The sequence below is a fragment of the Bos taurus genome, chromosome 23 (assembly GCF_002263795.3).
Source record: "Bos taurus isolate L1 Dominette 01449 registration number 42190680 breed Hereford chromosome 23, ARS-UCD2.0, whole genome shotgun sequence".
NCBI lineage: Eukaryota > Metazoa > Chordata > Mammalia > Artiodactyla > Bovidae > Bos > Bos taurus.
The window spans coordinates 35,240,051-35,256,314 of record NC_037350.1 but is presented as its reverse complement, the minus strand read 5'-3'; the positions used below and the strand labels follow the sequence as shown (position 1 = coordinate 35,256,314).

The 16,264-nt window shown below is 38.2% G+C and overlaps 1 pseudogene; it reads left to right on the top strand.

The window, feature by feature from the left end:
• The first annotated feature begins 790 nt into the window (after positions 1–790).
• LOC787990 (chorionic somatomammotropin hormone 1-like) lies at positions 791–15,779 on the top strand (annotated as a pseudogene).
• Positions 15,780–16,264: the final 485 nt, after the last annotated feature.

Here is a 16,264-nt window from a genome sequence, read left to right as displayed (position 1 = left end):
GAATTATTTTGCATAGCATAATACCCTCAAGGTTCATTCATGCTATCACAGAGAGCAAGATTTCTTCATAGTAAGTCCATAACTAATACATTAAGGGTACGTGCATAATCCTGAGGATAATGTTGGTTAGCTCCATACCCTACTCAGCCCTCATGGTGAACAAATTTTTGATAGTGGTATAATTCGAGTAATTTACCCTTTAATTGCTCCCTGTCTGTTTGCTTGACACCATTTTGCTACCTGCCCTCTGGACCTGAGTCCCAATGTCCAGTGCAATAGCAAGCATCATTTGCACCTGGCCGTGAGGTGGGATATGGAACAGTTCCTATACTTTGGCAAAAACCATTGCAACTATATAAAAATAAAACTGGAGTGAAGCAAATACAATTTTTACTAGAGAAACTGTATATCAGTTTGTAAATCAAAAGAGCAATGCGGTCAGTAAATTTTGTGGATTTTAATGCTTCACAATTGCTTGCTATTTCTTTCCTTGGCCATTTCAGTTCATGTGAAAAAAAATCATTTTAAGAAATGAGTATTTATCACTTTTTATAAAAATACAAAACAAATATATCCAAGATGCTATCCAAAGTGGAAGAAAAATATGAGACACTAATAAAAGTTAATTAAATCATTCATATTTAAAATGAATTTCTCACTCTTGCTTATTTAATGGTTCCCTCTTATGTAGTTGAAGCTGTATATGAAGTCTATACATAAAGAAATTCTAATGTAAAACCAAACTATTTAATGTATTCCTCTCAATAGAAAATTTCATTTCATAATTGAAATGAAGGTAAGTACATAATTGCCTTATTTGGTAAAAATACAATGTATTACCATATTACTACATGGATTTGTACACATGTATAAGGTAACCTGGAGAAGGCAGTGGCACCCCACTCCAGTACTCTTGCCTGGAAAATCCCATGGACAGAGGAGCCTGGTAGGCTGCAGACCATGGGGTCGCTAAGAATTGGACACGACTGAGCGACTTCACTTTCACTTTTCCCTTTCATGCATTGGAGAAGGAAATGGCAACCCATTCCAGTGTTCTTGCCTGGAGAATCCCAGGGATGGGGGAGTCTGGTGGGCCGCCATCTATGGGGTCGCACAGAGTCGGACATGACTGAAGTGACTTAGCAGCAGCAGCATAAGGTAACCACATCTCTTATATTATACTACATACATTAAAATTAAAAAAAAAAAAAATAACATTCCTAAGTAACCAAACACATCACACAATACATAAACATATTCCTTGGTTGCTTTACCCTGACCAAATAAAAGTAGAAGACTGAGCATTTCCTCATTTCTTGGCATTTTCCCTTGTGGCTCAGCTGGTAAAGAATCTGCCTGCAATGTGGGAGATCTTGGCTCAATCCCTGGATTGGGAAGATCCCCTGGAGAAGGGAACAGCTACCCACTCCAGTATTCTGGCCTGGAGAATACAGTTCATGTGTCACAAGAGTCGGAGATGACTGAGCAGGTTTCACTTTCACTTTTCACCACCTGGACAAGGGCAGAGGGTTTATCAGTAAAATCTGAGGAGTCTTATGTTCTCCTTTCCAAGGTCAAAGGCCTGTTGCATGAATATTACAACCTAGACTCTCTACCTTTTAACTCTTGTCAGTGAAGTTTTTCAAGTCATCACGTTATTCAGGGCTATGTGGGCATAGATTTTTAGGTCAATTAATATAGGTGAAATAGGAGCGTAAGGAACATAGAAATGCATATGATCAAAGTCTCTCCTTCCTTTTTTCCAAGGTGTATTTTTTAAATTGAGATATTAATTTAATTTACTATAACATCATACAAGTTTTAGATGTACAACACAATGATTTGGTATTTGTATATACTGCATATTGGGGCTTCCCTGGTGGCTCAGATGGAAAATAATCACCAGAGTAAATCTAGTTAACATCCATCATCACATTATGATTTCTTTCTTGAGGTGAGAACTTTTAAGATCTACTCTCTTTGCAACTTTCAAGTGTGCGATACACTATTATTAACTAGAGTCACCATGGCCTGTGTTCTGTCCCCATGACTTATATGTAACTGTACATTTGTAGCTTTTAACCCACTTCACCCATGTTGGCTGCCCACCCAAACCCAGCATCTGGAAACCAACAATCTGTTCTCTGTAGTTATGTTTTGTCCATCATGGTTGTTTTTTGATTCCACATTTAAGTGTGATCATACAGCATTTGTCTTTCTCTGACTTATCTCATATAGCATAACATGCTCAAGATCCATTCATGTTATCGCAAATAGCAAGATTTCTTTATGGTTAGTCCATAACCAATACATTAAAAGTATCTGCATAATCCTGATGTATAAACTTGGGGTACTTCCACACCCTTATATTGAATAAATTATTGATAGTGGTATGTGTGTGTTAGTTGCTCAGTCGTGTGTGACTCCTTGCAACTCCATGAATGGTAGCCCATCAGGCTCCTCCATCTGTGGAATTCTCCAGGCAAGAATACTGAAGTGGGTTGCTATTTCCTTCTTTAGGGGATCTTCTTGATCCAGGGATTGAACCCAGGTCTCCTGAAATGCAGGCGGATGCTTTACCATCTGAGGTACTAGATATAATTCATGTAATTTCACTCTTCTTCACTGTCAGTTTGATTAACCACAAGTTTGCTTCAGTCCCACCTGAGTCCCAAGGTCTAGCACAATAGCAAGCATCATTTGCACCTGGCCTGAGATGGGACATGAAATAGTTGCTGTACTTTGGCAGAATCTATTACTATAACGATAAAACTGGAGCAAAACAAACAGAATATTCACAAAAGAGTGTATCCGTTTTTAAATCAAAAGAGCAGTGCAATGAATAAATTTTGTGGATTTTGATTCTTCACAATTGTTTGCTATTTCTTTTCCTGGCAATTTCAGTTGTTGTGAAAAAAATACTTTAAGAAATAAATATTATCTCTTTACAAAAAAAGAATATCAAATATATCCAAGATGCTTTTCAAAATGGAAAGATAAAAAGGAAATAGGTGGGACTCTTGTCAAATTTTAATCGGCAAAGCAAAGAGTATTACACTCTCTTTCTCTCATCCCTAAGTTGTGTCCAACTCTTGCAACCCCCATGGACTGTAGCCTGCCAGACTCCTCTGTCCATGGGATTCTCCAGGCAAGAATACTGGAGTGGGTTGCCATTTCCTTCTCCAGGGGATTTTCTCGACCCAGGAATTGAACCTGGGTCTCCTGCATTGCAGGCAGATTCTTTACCAACTGAGCTATGAGGGAAGCCCATATCACACTGCTGCTGCTGCTGCTAGGTCGCTTCAGTCGTATCCGACTCTGTGAGACCCCATAGACGGCAGCCCAGCAGGCTCCCCCATCCCCGGGATTCTTCAGGCAAGAACACTGGAGTGGGTTGCCATTTTCTTCTCCAATGCATGAAAATGAAAAGTGAAAGTCCTGTCCGACTCTTAGCGACCCCATGGACTGCAGCCTACCAGGCTCCTCTGTCCATGGGATTTTCCAGGCAAGAGTCCTGGAGTGGGGTGCCATTGCCTTCTCTGATATCACACTAATAAATCTTAATTAAGTTATTAAATATTTAATTTCTAACTCTAGTTTATTGAATGGTTCATTTTTATGTATTTAAAGGCCTATTATGAAGCCTATACATAAAGAAATTCCAATGTGAAACCAAACTATTTAACATGTTCATCTCAACTAAAAATTTCATGTATCTTTCCAAAATTTAAATCATCTTAGAACACTATATCTCAGTTTATATTTCCCTCACATCAGGAAACACATAATAAAACACGGTTACAAATACATCACCTACAAAGTGGTTGAATCTTTAAATATAACTTTCATTTCACATGTTTCATTTCATTTCACTAATGATGTATAATAATATTGTACAATTTACAATGAATGTCAAATTTCTGGGAGATGAGATAATGGATATTTACTAACTCCATTTTTATATCACTCACAACCAACTATATAGAGGTATGTAAGTCTTCAATATCCTTCAGAAAAACATTTCTTACAGTGAGACATAGGAATTTGCCTTAGTAAGAAAGACAGAATTTGATACATAATTACTTTCTTTGATGAAAATGCAATATTCAGACTATTACCACATGGATTTGAATATACCCATAGGAAAACCAAATCTCCTATATTACACTACGTATATTAAAATCCACCAAAATAATAAATACCAATAAATAATCAAACACATAACAAAAAATGCAAATATACTCTTGGGTTGCTTAACTGTGTTACCAAACAATAATGGAAGACTGAGTGCTCGCTCGTTTGTTGGCATGAACTACACTAAAATTGGGGTTCCCAGGAGTCTAGGTGGTAAAGAATCTACCTGCCAATGCAGGAGATGTGGCTTTAGTCCTTAGGTTGGCAAGATCCCCTGGAGAAGGAAATGGCATTCCACTCCTGTATTCGTGCCTGGGAAATCCCATGGACAGAGAAGCCTGGTGGGTTATAATCCATGGGGTCGCAGAAGACTCAAGACACAATTTAGCAATTGAGCATGCATGCACTGCACTAAAACTAGTATTATTCAGCTTTAGCAGGAAAAAAGAATTATTACACTTGCTGGACCCATAGTCTAGAAAACCATGATCTTTTCTCCCTTTGCAACTCTCAAACACCCTTAGAATGGCAGAAAGGCTTTGGAATCCTTAGTCTTGAGCGCAAACCTGAACATTCTACTTTAAAGCGCTGACCTCACTTCTCTTTCATCTGACTATCATCTTCTCTTACCATCCGGTTTGTTGCCTTAATCGAACACTGGAATCAGTTTACAATCATCCAAGTTTGCCCATTGTCCCTGACATCTTTTCAGCATCTCAACGTGGCCTCCCAGGACTAGTCCCTCACTTGAGCCTGCCTGACTCTCCGTGCTGGCACTGCAAGCAGCCTCTCATCTCATTCTGGCTTTGTTCTTCTCCAGGTTGTATTATATTATGTTGGCCAAAAAGTTCTAATGTTTTTTTCTGTACTATCTTATGAAAAACCCGGATGACCTTTCCTGTCAATCCAATATTTTAAGCCACTTGAAAGCTTGTTATAGAATCTGCCTGCAATGCAGGAGATGCAGGAAATGCAGGTAAGATCCCTGGATTGGGAAGATCCCTAGAGAAGGAAATGGCAACCCACTGGAGTATTCTTGCCTGGAGAATCCCATGGACAGAGCAGCCTGGTGGTCCATATGGTCAAAAATGGTTGAACATGACTGAAGAAATGGAGCATGCAACAGCTTGTTTTAAACCTGCCTTTTCTTAATCTTCTCGATACATTCTTGGGTTCTCTTGCAGAGAAAGCAACAGAAACCTTTGAGAGTAGAAGAAATGTCTCAGAGAAGAACAGTCTGCAGCAGAAGTTATCAGATCGTGGACTATGCAATCAAACATTCTGATTATCCAAAAGAAAGCTACAGTCAGTGATAGAATGCTCCTTAACCAAAGGATTGGCACCAGGAGTTTCTTTGTTAAATGAAAAAGTCCTTCAGATATATTTATTTTCTGATGCGTCTCTTCATATGTGGCCATGGCCTCTTTTGGCTATGTCCATTTAGTAGAGTGGGTATAAACTTTTTGTTCAAAAGTCAAAATTATCACACATTATCTATAATTACTACATTCAATATTTTAAAATAAAATATACAAAAACAATTTAAAAAAAAGAATACAGATGCCTAAGCTTTAATTTTTATCTGTTTACATGTTGGAGATCATTCCTAATTGGATAGTAACATTTTTAGGCTCAAGGGTCTTAGCAAAATTTTTCATTTTTGTTTTTATTGAAATAGCTCCCATCATACTTACATGTCATACAGTTCAGTACAGTCGCTCAGTCGTGTCTGACTCTTTGTGTCCCCATGGACTATACAGTCCATGGAAGTCTTTATTCCAGAACCCAGAGTAGTCCCTACTCACCACAACTGGAGAGAAGCCCATGCAGCAATGAAGACATGGCACAGACAAAAATAAGTAAATTATGCTATGTAAAAAACAAAGATCAAAAGTCTCTTTCAAATCTAAAACCATCTGTGATCATTAAGAATATATTTTATGAAGTTTTTTTTTTCTTCCTCATCATATATGCTGTGTTCTCAAGAAGATTACAGAGCCTTTTAGGGTAGAATATATGTGTTTCACTTATTTGTATCCCATGGACTAAATATTGCAATGTTCTATCCAAAAAGGTGTTTGCAGTGTATATTTAAACATTATAAATTACCTCCTGTGTTATAGCATGAGTGATATAGACAAAAATATCTTTAATATAAGATAATCCCAGTCTCAGTTTTTTCTCAGTGTTAAGCCATCTGAAGGCTGTTCTCAGTTTTCCCAAATTGATGTTGCTTTTTATCAATTATGACATGGATTGGGTTGGGAAACTTCAAGGCACTTTCCAATTTATAATGAAATATAAGCTAACTGTTAGGATTTGGTAAAAGTACTGCTTGTGGTATCATCGGAAGCACTGACCTGTCACCTAAAAGTGTTTAGGTAGAAATGAATGATTTCTTGATAAGCATCTGCCTGAGTTCAAAAGAAATTTCCAACATGTGTGGCACTTACACAGTGATAGCAGAAAATATGCTACCTAATTAAAGCCTAAATAATAATCAAGAATCTAGTGGTGAGTTTTCTTGCCACTCCTGCTCAAGAATTGTGGATCTTCTGTTTCAAATGGGTGTAGGAAGCAGTATAGAGTTGCCCTATATGTGGTAGCATGAAAAATTTTCATTTCCATATCTACAGGAAAGTATACAGAGAAAAACTGGTTAAGTGGCTGTCATAAAAGATGATCAATGAATAACTTCATAGCTCCAATTATCCTTTTCTTGATCAACTCACACACACCCTTTGTTCTGTCTCTTCACTGTCATATTTCCACAAAGGGCAGATTTGGTTCAAACACAATGCTGTCTATTACAGGTAGCACACATCCGATAATTCTTATGAGTAACATCAGTAGATATTATTAGTAGATGCAGTAGAAACACAGTGAGTATTTGTTTCAGGCAGTTGGCATTCACAGTTTAGAATTTTCCCTGGTTTTTGAAAAAATAGTTTTACTTTTTAAGAACTGAATTATGAAACATACCAAGAGTCTCTGTAAAGAGCATTGCATGCAGCATTTTTCATTTAATTGAAAATAGGCTAACTCTTGATTGCTTAGTGAAATTGTCACTTCCAGTGGCTTTTCCCCCCTGAAGAATATTCCTCCTAGTTCTAAAACATCAAAAGATATAAATTAATGAGACAGAAAAGTCTTATACAGTTATTTTTTCTTAGAGGATTTCATTGAATACCTCAAAAGTTTAATATTCCATTGCTGATAGTCAAAATCAAGTTCATCGTCCAGGTGAACTTCAACAGAAAATCTTCTTCTGCTTTCATGAGTCATTTAAAACATTGCAGCATTTCTCAAATGTCTAGTTATACAGTCAGTACCTTAAAAAGAAATCTTTCTTAGGAGTTAGTGAGAGATTGAAGAAACCTCTGAACTCACTCATGTTTACAAATGCAGTCATAACTAGTCAGTTTGATAAGCAAAGAGAAGTGGCCGGGGGCTGAATATTCACTATCAAACAACGAATCTTCAAAGATCGTCACTGCTGCCCTCACACAATAAACACCACACACTGTACATCGTGGGGGCCTAAATTAATTTGGAAATCATCAAGTGTCCATGCAAAGTTACCAAATGGATGCAGGTAAAAGAAAAATAAATTCCATTAATATTATTATAATATTTGGATGGAAAATCTTTTAAAAATGGGAGCATGTATGGATATTAATTTGGGGGGATTTATTATTACTACTTTGATTATATTCCTTTTAATTATCTGCTACATCAGGTTAGGGATTTATTTTAAATATTAATACCAACATAAGGACACATAGTACTGAATTTACAGCAGCTAGAAAAAGACAAAGATAAAATATGAGGCAGAAAGTGAAATTATAACAAGTCCACAATGGTATCAAATTAAGGGGCAGTATTGCATAGAGAGAAAGCTAACTTCTCAAAGTTGCTTGAGGTGCCAAGAACAGCCAGATGTGAGAACCCAGCTTAATTTGAATACCAGAAACTGGACCAAAAGGCAAATGAAGTTCATAAAAATATGATGATGCTAAAAGCCAAAATTTAGACAGCAAGAGGATAAGGTAGGGCAGCTGTAGATACTGAAATTCAGGAATAGAGGTAGATATGAAAGCGAATACACTAAGAAGCATCAGGAAAACAAAGCACAAAGAGTGTAAGAAATAAATCATCAAGAGGCTGGGTAGCCTGATCAGAAGAGCAGGAGAACCACAGTACAAACACTTGTGTAAACAGGAGAACCAGACGATGCTCAGGAGAGAAAGCCTGGGACTTAGTGAACCAGAGAACAGAAGACACCGGCATCAAGAACAAGAACTCTGGAGCAGGGCTCATACCTACGCGTTTCCAGAAACAGCCCCAATTTCAATGCTTGGGCACTATAGCATCTAAAATTGTTACAGGCAGGGATTATAGCTTGCTATTATACTGAGAAAAGGACAATAGTGTTTATCAGTTTATTTTTCTCATTAAACTACAAGGTTAATGCATAGTTATCCTTTGATAATTGATTCCTTCAGTTTACAGTATGGATGACTCACTGAGACCCTCTTTAGTCATATATTGGATATTTAGATGTGTTATAAGATCACCAAATCATATCTTAACCCAAATAATTCATACAGCTATCCATCTACCAATGAATGATCAATTAAGTTCAAATTTATGATATTCTGCTATCCTAAAGGTCAGTTCAGTCTCTCAGTTACGTCTGACTCTTTGCGACCACATGGACTACAGCAAGCCAGGCTTCCATTTCAATCACCAACTTCCCTGTTCACCACCAACACCATCACCAGCTCAGTCATGACCTGTTTGTGACCCCATGGTCTATACAGTCCATGGAATTCTCCAGGTCAGAACACTGGAGTGGGTAGCCTTTCCCTTTTCCAGGGGATATTCCCAACCCAGGCATCAAACCCAGGTCTCTACTGCATTGTAGACCGAGAGCCCACAAGGTTGTGTAATATGACATGAGGAAGTGAAAAGATGACATTATGGTGCCCAATCACCTCCATCTGCTGATAATGAGACTTGGGAAAATCACTTACCCACTCTAAGTCTTATTCTTTCATTAGTATAATTTGGTGATAATAATGTCAAGCCTATCTCACAGGATCATTGTAAAGCACAAATTTTACAAAATTTTTCAAACTTTTGGCAAAGTATCAAGGAAATCCATAGGGTTATTAAGGTGGGTTAGCAGATTCAAGCGACACTATCCTTTTCTCTTAGTATTCTCTTTGCACTCAAGAGTAGCAATCAAGCATTCATGTGGTTACTCTTCCCCAGCGTGATGGTAAACCACACAGATCAACTGTACTATTCTTGCCATTTCAGTATCTAAAATGCAAGCATTAGTCAATGTAGAGTGGAAAAGTTACAAACTCCTAGAGGAGTTCGCTGCTAAGAGTCTGCAGAAAGTCCCAAGACATTCAACTATCTTTAGAGAATGACCTAAACCCTGGCTCAGAATTAACTTTAGCTCCAAATGTTTGCAGAGCAAAGGAGCACTTCTGGGAGCAGTACAAAAATGCAGGGAGTAATCTACTTCTACAACTACATCTGTGCAAATATCATCATCTATTTAAATTTACACAGTGGAAGATGTTGCTTCTTCCTCACCCCAGCTACTACATCACCAAATCCTGCTCAGGGCAACAGGGAGAGATGAGGCTTCCCTGGACAGGATGGCTTTTGCTAACCTCAGGCTAATACATCATCTCTGAGTGGCTCTTGTTTTTATTTATGCAGAGTTCCTTTTGCTCCTGCTGCTCATGGTGTCAAACCTACTCTTGTGCCAGGGTGTGGTCTCTGCACCCCTCTGTCAAAACCCATCTGGCAAGTGCCAGATGCCCCTTCAAAGCCTGTTTGACACAGCAACCACGGTGGCTAACCACAACTATAGGCTCGCCTGAGAAATGTTCAGTGAATTTATAAGTACTGTACTTCTTGCTTGGAGAAGGCAATGGCAACCCACTCCAGTACTCTTGCCTGGAGAATCCCATGGACACAGGAGCCTGGTGGGCTGCAGTCCATGGGGTTGCTAAGAGTCGGACACGACTGATCGACTTCACTTTCACTTTTCACTTTCATGCATTGGAGAAGGAAATGGCAACCCACTCCAGTGTTCTTGCCTGGAGAATCCCAGGGATGGCGCAGCCTGGTGGTCTGCCATCTCTGGGGTCGCACAGAGTCGGACATGACTGAAGCGACTTAGCAGCAGCAGCAGCAGTACTTCTTGCTTATTTCCATAAAGAACCTTGGTGAAAGTGACTGGACTATTTTATCCTTTAAACAAGAAGGCTGCATCAACCAAACTCAAATAACACATTTTCTAAGTCAAACAAGGCATCAACTCATAAGATGTATAAATCAAAGAAAAGATCAGTTTCATGAAATCTCAAAGATTCTTAAAGAGTGAAATATCTGATTCAATTTCCTTTCACTAATTTTACTTTTAACTTTTTAAAATTTTTTTTCATTTTTAATCTTTTTCTTTTAATTGTAGCATGTAACATAGATTTAGAAAAGTTGTATACAAAGTAAGGATGTAAAATGATAATTTATAACAAAATGAGCACCATGTTATTGCTCCCTTGGTCAGGAAACAGAACACTGGGAGCACCTGCAAAGCCCTCCTCATGAACTCTCCCAAACATGGTCTTCTGCCTCCATGTAGAACCCATATCCTTGGTTTTCTCCATGGTTTGGTGACCTAAGTGTACATCTCCAAACTCTACCTTAGTTTTGCCTCATTTTGTTTTTTGAACTCCATACACATGTGATCATATAGCATTTTTAACATGCCTTGCTCCTTTCATTCTATGTAATGTTTGTGAGAGTCATAAAACTTTGTGTGAAGCTGTATTTATTTTTATCACAGAGTAGTATTCCTTTCTATGAGTACACCACAGTTAATTATCCATTCCAGTGTTAATAGACATTTTATTTTGTTCTCATTTGGAAACACTGAAAATAATGTTGAGAGTTTAACAGGGAATTTCTAGAATTTAATCAATCAGTTATGGAAGAATTGACATCTTTCACATTATTGAGTCTTCCAATCTATAATCTTTGCCCATTTTTAAACTGTATTGTCTTCTTGCTATTAGGTTGTATGAATTCCTCATATATATTAGATATAACACCTCATTAAATATGGGCTTCCCTGGTGGCTCAGATGGTGAAGAATCGGCCTGCAACGTGGGAGACCTGGGCTCGATTCCTGGGCTGGGAAGATCCTCTGGAGAAGGGAACAGCCACCCACTCCAGTATTCCTGCCTGGAATTTCCAAAATAAATTTAAAGCACCTGTATTTGTCATCTTGAAGGTATGTGTTAGTCACTTAGTCATGTCCTACTCTTTGTGACCCCATGGACTGTAGCACTCCCGGCAAGAATACTCCAGTGGCTTACCATGCTCTTCTCCAGGGGATCTTCCCATCCCAGGGATCAAACCCATGTCTCCTGCATTGCAGGTAGACTGTTTACCATCTGAGCTACCAGGGAAGCTTGGAGTTCCTTAAAAGAATGCTATAGGATCAATGGATTAAACAACAGAAATATATTTCCTCACAGTTTTGGGGGCAAGAAGTCCCAGATCAGGGTGCCAGCAAGGTCAGGTTCTGGTAAGAACTCTCTCTTCCCAGGCTGGCTTCTCCCTGTGTCCTCACAGGCTGAGGGGTGGAGAAGAGAGACAGAGACCCAGAGACAAAAGAGAAATCTCTCTGGTGTTTCTCCTCATAAAGACACTAATCCTACTTGATCAGTGTCCCACGCTATGAGCTCATTTAACCTTAATTAATCTTCATAAAGGCCCTTTTCCAAACACAGTACATACTGAATCCTTATCATGAAAACAAATGATGATAGTTTTTAAAATGCTGCTAAACAGTTTTCTAAGATTGGCAATGAATAGGTTAGAGTACAATAGAAGGATTGGCTTAGAATTGGAACCAATAATTCTCTTTCTGATGAAAGTAAGGAACTTGTATGTTAGCTCTTTTAGGTTACTCGAGGAGCCCACTGTAGAGCAGACACTGATAACAAATTTTTGCTCCATGTTTCTATTAAATTCATGTAGTTCTTTTTACTCAGTAGTTTTTCTGTTATCCTCAATTTTTGACTGCTGTGTTTTTCCCCCCAAACTTCCAAGTAATCTCTTTAAATGTTCACAACAAACTCTAAAGATTAGTTTTTCGCTATCCATGTGTTAGCTGGGTTTTTGCTGCTCTTATTTTAAGCCCATTGCTTAGTATTTCCTAGAATTTTATGCCATGTTTTCTAAATTAACATTTTGTCATCATCAACAACATTGTATTCTGCATCTATGGTGAACACTAAGCTATAGGTGTGTGGATTCAGAGATTAATAAGAGAAAGTTATAATTTTAAAACTCCTATTAAGGGAGTATATTGGTTCCAACCCACAGTAAATAAGAGACTAAATGGCTACAACCAGGTATATATGCGGAGAAGGCAATGGCACCCCACTCCAGTACTCTTGCCTGGAAAATCCCGTGGACGGAGGAGCCTGTTAGGCTGCAATCCATGGGGTTGCTGAGTTGGGCAAGACTGAGCGACTTCACTTTCACTTTTCACTTTCATGCATTGGAGAAGGAAATGGCAACCCACTCCAGTGTTCTTGCCTGGAGAATCTCAGGGACGGGGGAGCCTGGTGGGCTGCCGTCTATGGGGTCACACAGAGTTAGACACGGCTGAAGCGACTTAGCAGCAGCAGCAGCAGGTATATATGCATTATATTTGGTTCAAATACTAAAAAAAAAAAAAAAAGGTACTTAATAAAACATTGAATATTTGATATTTGTTGTAATTTTAGTGTTTGTTGTCCCAATATTAACTGTGGAAAGAATGAAATTAAGCAAGGGAAGAGCAAAGAAGGGAAGAGTTTCAAGTTTAGAAAAGTTAGATGAAAAACAATCATTTATAGAGATAATGGGAAGAAATAGGAAAAATAATGATGTTCAATTTTTATATAACCCTCATTAAAAAAATTATACATCTATCAGCTGTGTTAAGATTCTGGTAGTGAGTTCATTTATTGAATGCCAAAATAACCTTAAAGAATTGAATGTGCTTGATCACTCCCAGGATAAGCAGTTTGGCCAGGGCAAAAACTTCATTTCCAGGGTCCTAAATAGCTGCCACACCGAATCCATCATTACCCCTGATAACAAAGACGAAGCTGAACATACACAGGTGAGGATTTTATCTGGGTTTTTCACCTGAGCCAGCTGAGGCAGTGCACTCGTGTTACTAGGCTTTAGATTATTAGAGTAATGGTAACTGCACACGCAGAGAAATGTGGAGGAGTACTAAGCAATCAAAGAGAAATTACTTTATACTGTTGATACGTATGAATAGAATCAAGTGATGACTAAAGATCTGTAGTAGCAAAACAAATAACAGATCTATAAATTCCCATGCAGATAACCTTAGTTTACCAATGCATTAGGCCCAGGACCGCAGCTATTATACTAAATGAAAGCACGGGCTGACTGGAAATTCTATGTGTAAAATATAAGATTGGTAGAATTCATGGATATATAAGAAACACAACCACAGTTTTGAGTATTCCCTGTGACCAGTGACACTGACGTGAGAGTCACTCCTGCACTGCACCATTTGAGACATTGCTTCTGGCTTTCAAGGCTCTCCTGATTCTTCTGCTTCTCTGAAACCTACTTCATTATCATTCTCAATGACTCCTCTGTCACTTTTATTCTTAATTATGAGTCTCCTCCCCAAATGTCCTATAAAATATTATGTTTTGCTCTTCATGGTGGCAACAATTGTCTCTGTTCTGATGAAAACACAGTCTACAAATCAAGCCTCAATCATTTATCCCAGCCTCAACTGTTTTTCATTATAATTGCTCCTTTCTGATTCCCATATTAACCACAATCCTATTATTATTTAAAATATTTTCACATGCATCTCCTCTTAAATACAATCTGTTCTCTTACTAAAACTTTGTTAATAATATCAACATTCTTTCTATTTGCTCAGCATCTAAATAATGGAGATGATAAAATGAAGGAAGAAGGTCAAGGAGAAGGAGGAAATTTATTTAAAACTTAAAATTTATTGAGAGCTAGTACATTGCCATTTACAAAGTGCTCAGTGTTCATTGATATGTTTAACCCTCACAAAAAATCCTGTAGCACAATGACTGTTATTACACATTCTGAGATGAGGAAACCAAGGCTCAGAAAATTTGTGAGATTTGCACCCATCACACAGATAATAAGCAGTGAGTCTAGGTTTCATTCAACTCAGAGCACTCACTCTTCATCTTTAAGCTACAAAGCCCTCTTGAAAACTATGCTAGTCTCACGCTGCTACTGCTAAGTCGCTTCAGTCATGTCTGACTCTGTGCAACCCCATGGACTGCAGCCTACCAGGTTCCTCCGTCCATGGGATTTTCCAGGCAAGAGTACTGGAGTGGGTTGCCATTGCCAAGGTCTCACCCTAGTGTCTGAATTTCATTATAGCTTCTCAGTCTCCCATTATGTTTCTATTGCAATGTCTATTCAATTCTTCTCTGCTCTTATTTCCTGTACACTGAAGTATTTCATGGCCATCAACAAATCAAGCCTTTTAATTAGAGATGCTCAGCCCCTGGGAGTTTCATGCCCATCCTGGTAGTAGTGAACCAGGGGGAAAACCCTCCATTGTGAATCCCACTGATGCTGTTACTAAAGACAACACTGTGCCATTTTCTGCCCTGACACATGTAACCAGAAAAGACTGCTCTGATAGCAAATGGGACTGGTGTTGGTATAGGTTGAGGAAAATGTGTTTAATGTCTTTTTCATTATCTCTTTGTTCAAATGTCATAAAACAAACTACCAATCAGAAAATGAATACATTAATGAAGGATTTGATTCATTAATACAAATGAATCATCGGGAGAAAATGATGTGGGCATGGGTAGGATCCATGCTTCCTGGGCCAGGTACTCTAGGCACATATTGAGTTCCAACAAAATATTTAGATTTCTCTCCCTGGACAAGCAAAGCATTCAAATATAAAAGAACTCACTGAGCAGATGGTCTAATTTCAGAGGGGAAAAGAAAATATTTCATGTTCTAAATTAGAACTCATCAAAAGGATTATTTAAGTGTCAGTTTTTTAAAAAAAATTCAGCAAAGTATAAACTAATAGCATACATTTTATAATTTTACATCTATACCACCTTTAAAAATTTTCACATATTCATAGGAGTAATAAAGGGTTTCTTAAATTTGCTCAGCTTATCTGAGCAAAAATCACATGTTACCAAGCCCACTGAATTCTATTTATTTTAATGAGATTATTTCCTATGGTTGCTTAGGATGAAATCCTTATTAGGTTGGTACTCAGTTTGCTGCTCTCCTGGGATGAACCTCTGCACCACCCAGTCACAGAGCTGCAGGGCATGAAACATGCCTCACCGGATCTCTTGTCAAAGGCCACAGAGATTGAGGAAAAGACCAAAGTACTTCTAGAAGGTGCAGAGCAGATACAAAAAAAAAGGTGAGCCATATCCTGAAGGCTTCTTTGCTTTTTTTCCGAATGAAAGAGATGACCTCAGTATTGAGGGATGAGTTTTGAAACATCTCACTTTATAAGGACAAGATTCAGGCCTTCTATATTCTAATCCCTGTTATATAAAGTGAGAGCCTAACCATTTATAATTATTGATTCTATTGTAAATGAATTAGAATTCAACTACCATTTTTTTAAATTTATTTATTTTAATGGAGGCTAATTACTTAACCTTACTGTATTGGTTTTGCCATACATTGACATGAATCTGCCATGGGTGTACATGTGTTCTCCATCTTGAACCCCACTCCGACCTCCCTCCCCATCCTGTCCCTCTGGGTCATCCCAGTACACCAGCCCCGAGCATCCTGTATCATGCATCGAACCTGGACTGGTGATTCGTTTCACATGTGATAATATACATGTTTCAATGCCATTCTCCCAAATCATCCCACCTCGCCCTCTCCCACAGAGTACAAAAGACTGTTCTATACATCTGTGTCTCTTTTGCTGTCTCGCATACAGGGTTATCATTACCATCTTTCTAAATTCCACATATATGCATTATTATACTGTATTGGTGTTTTTCTTTCT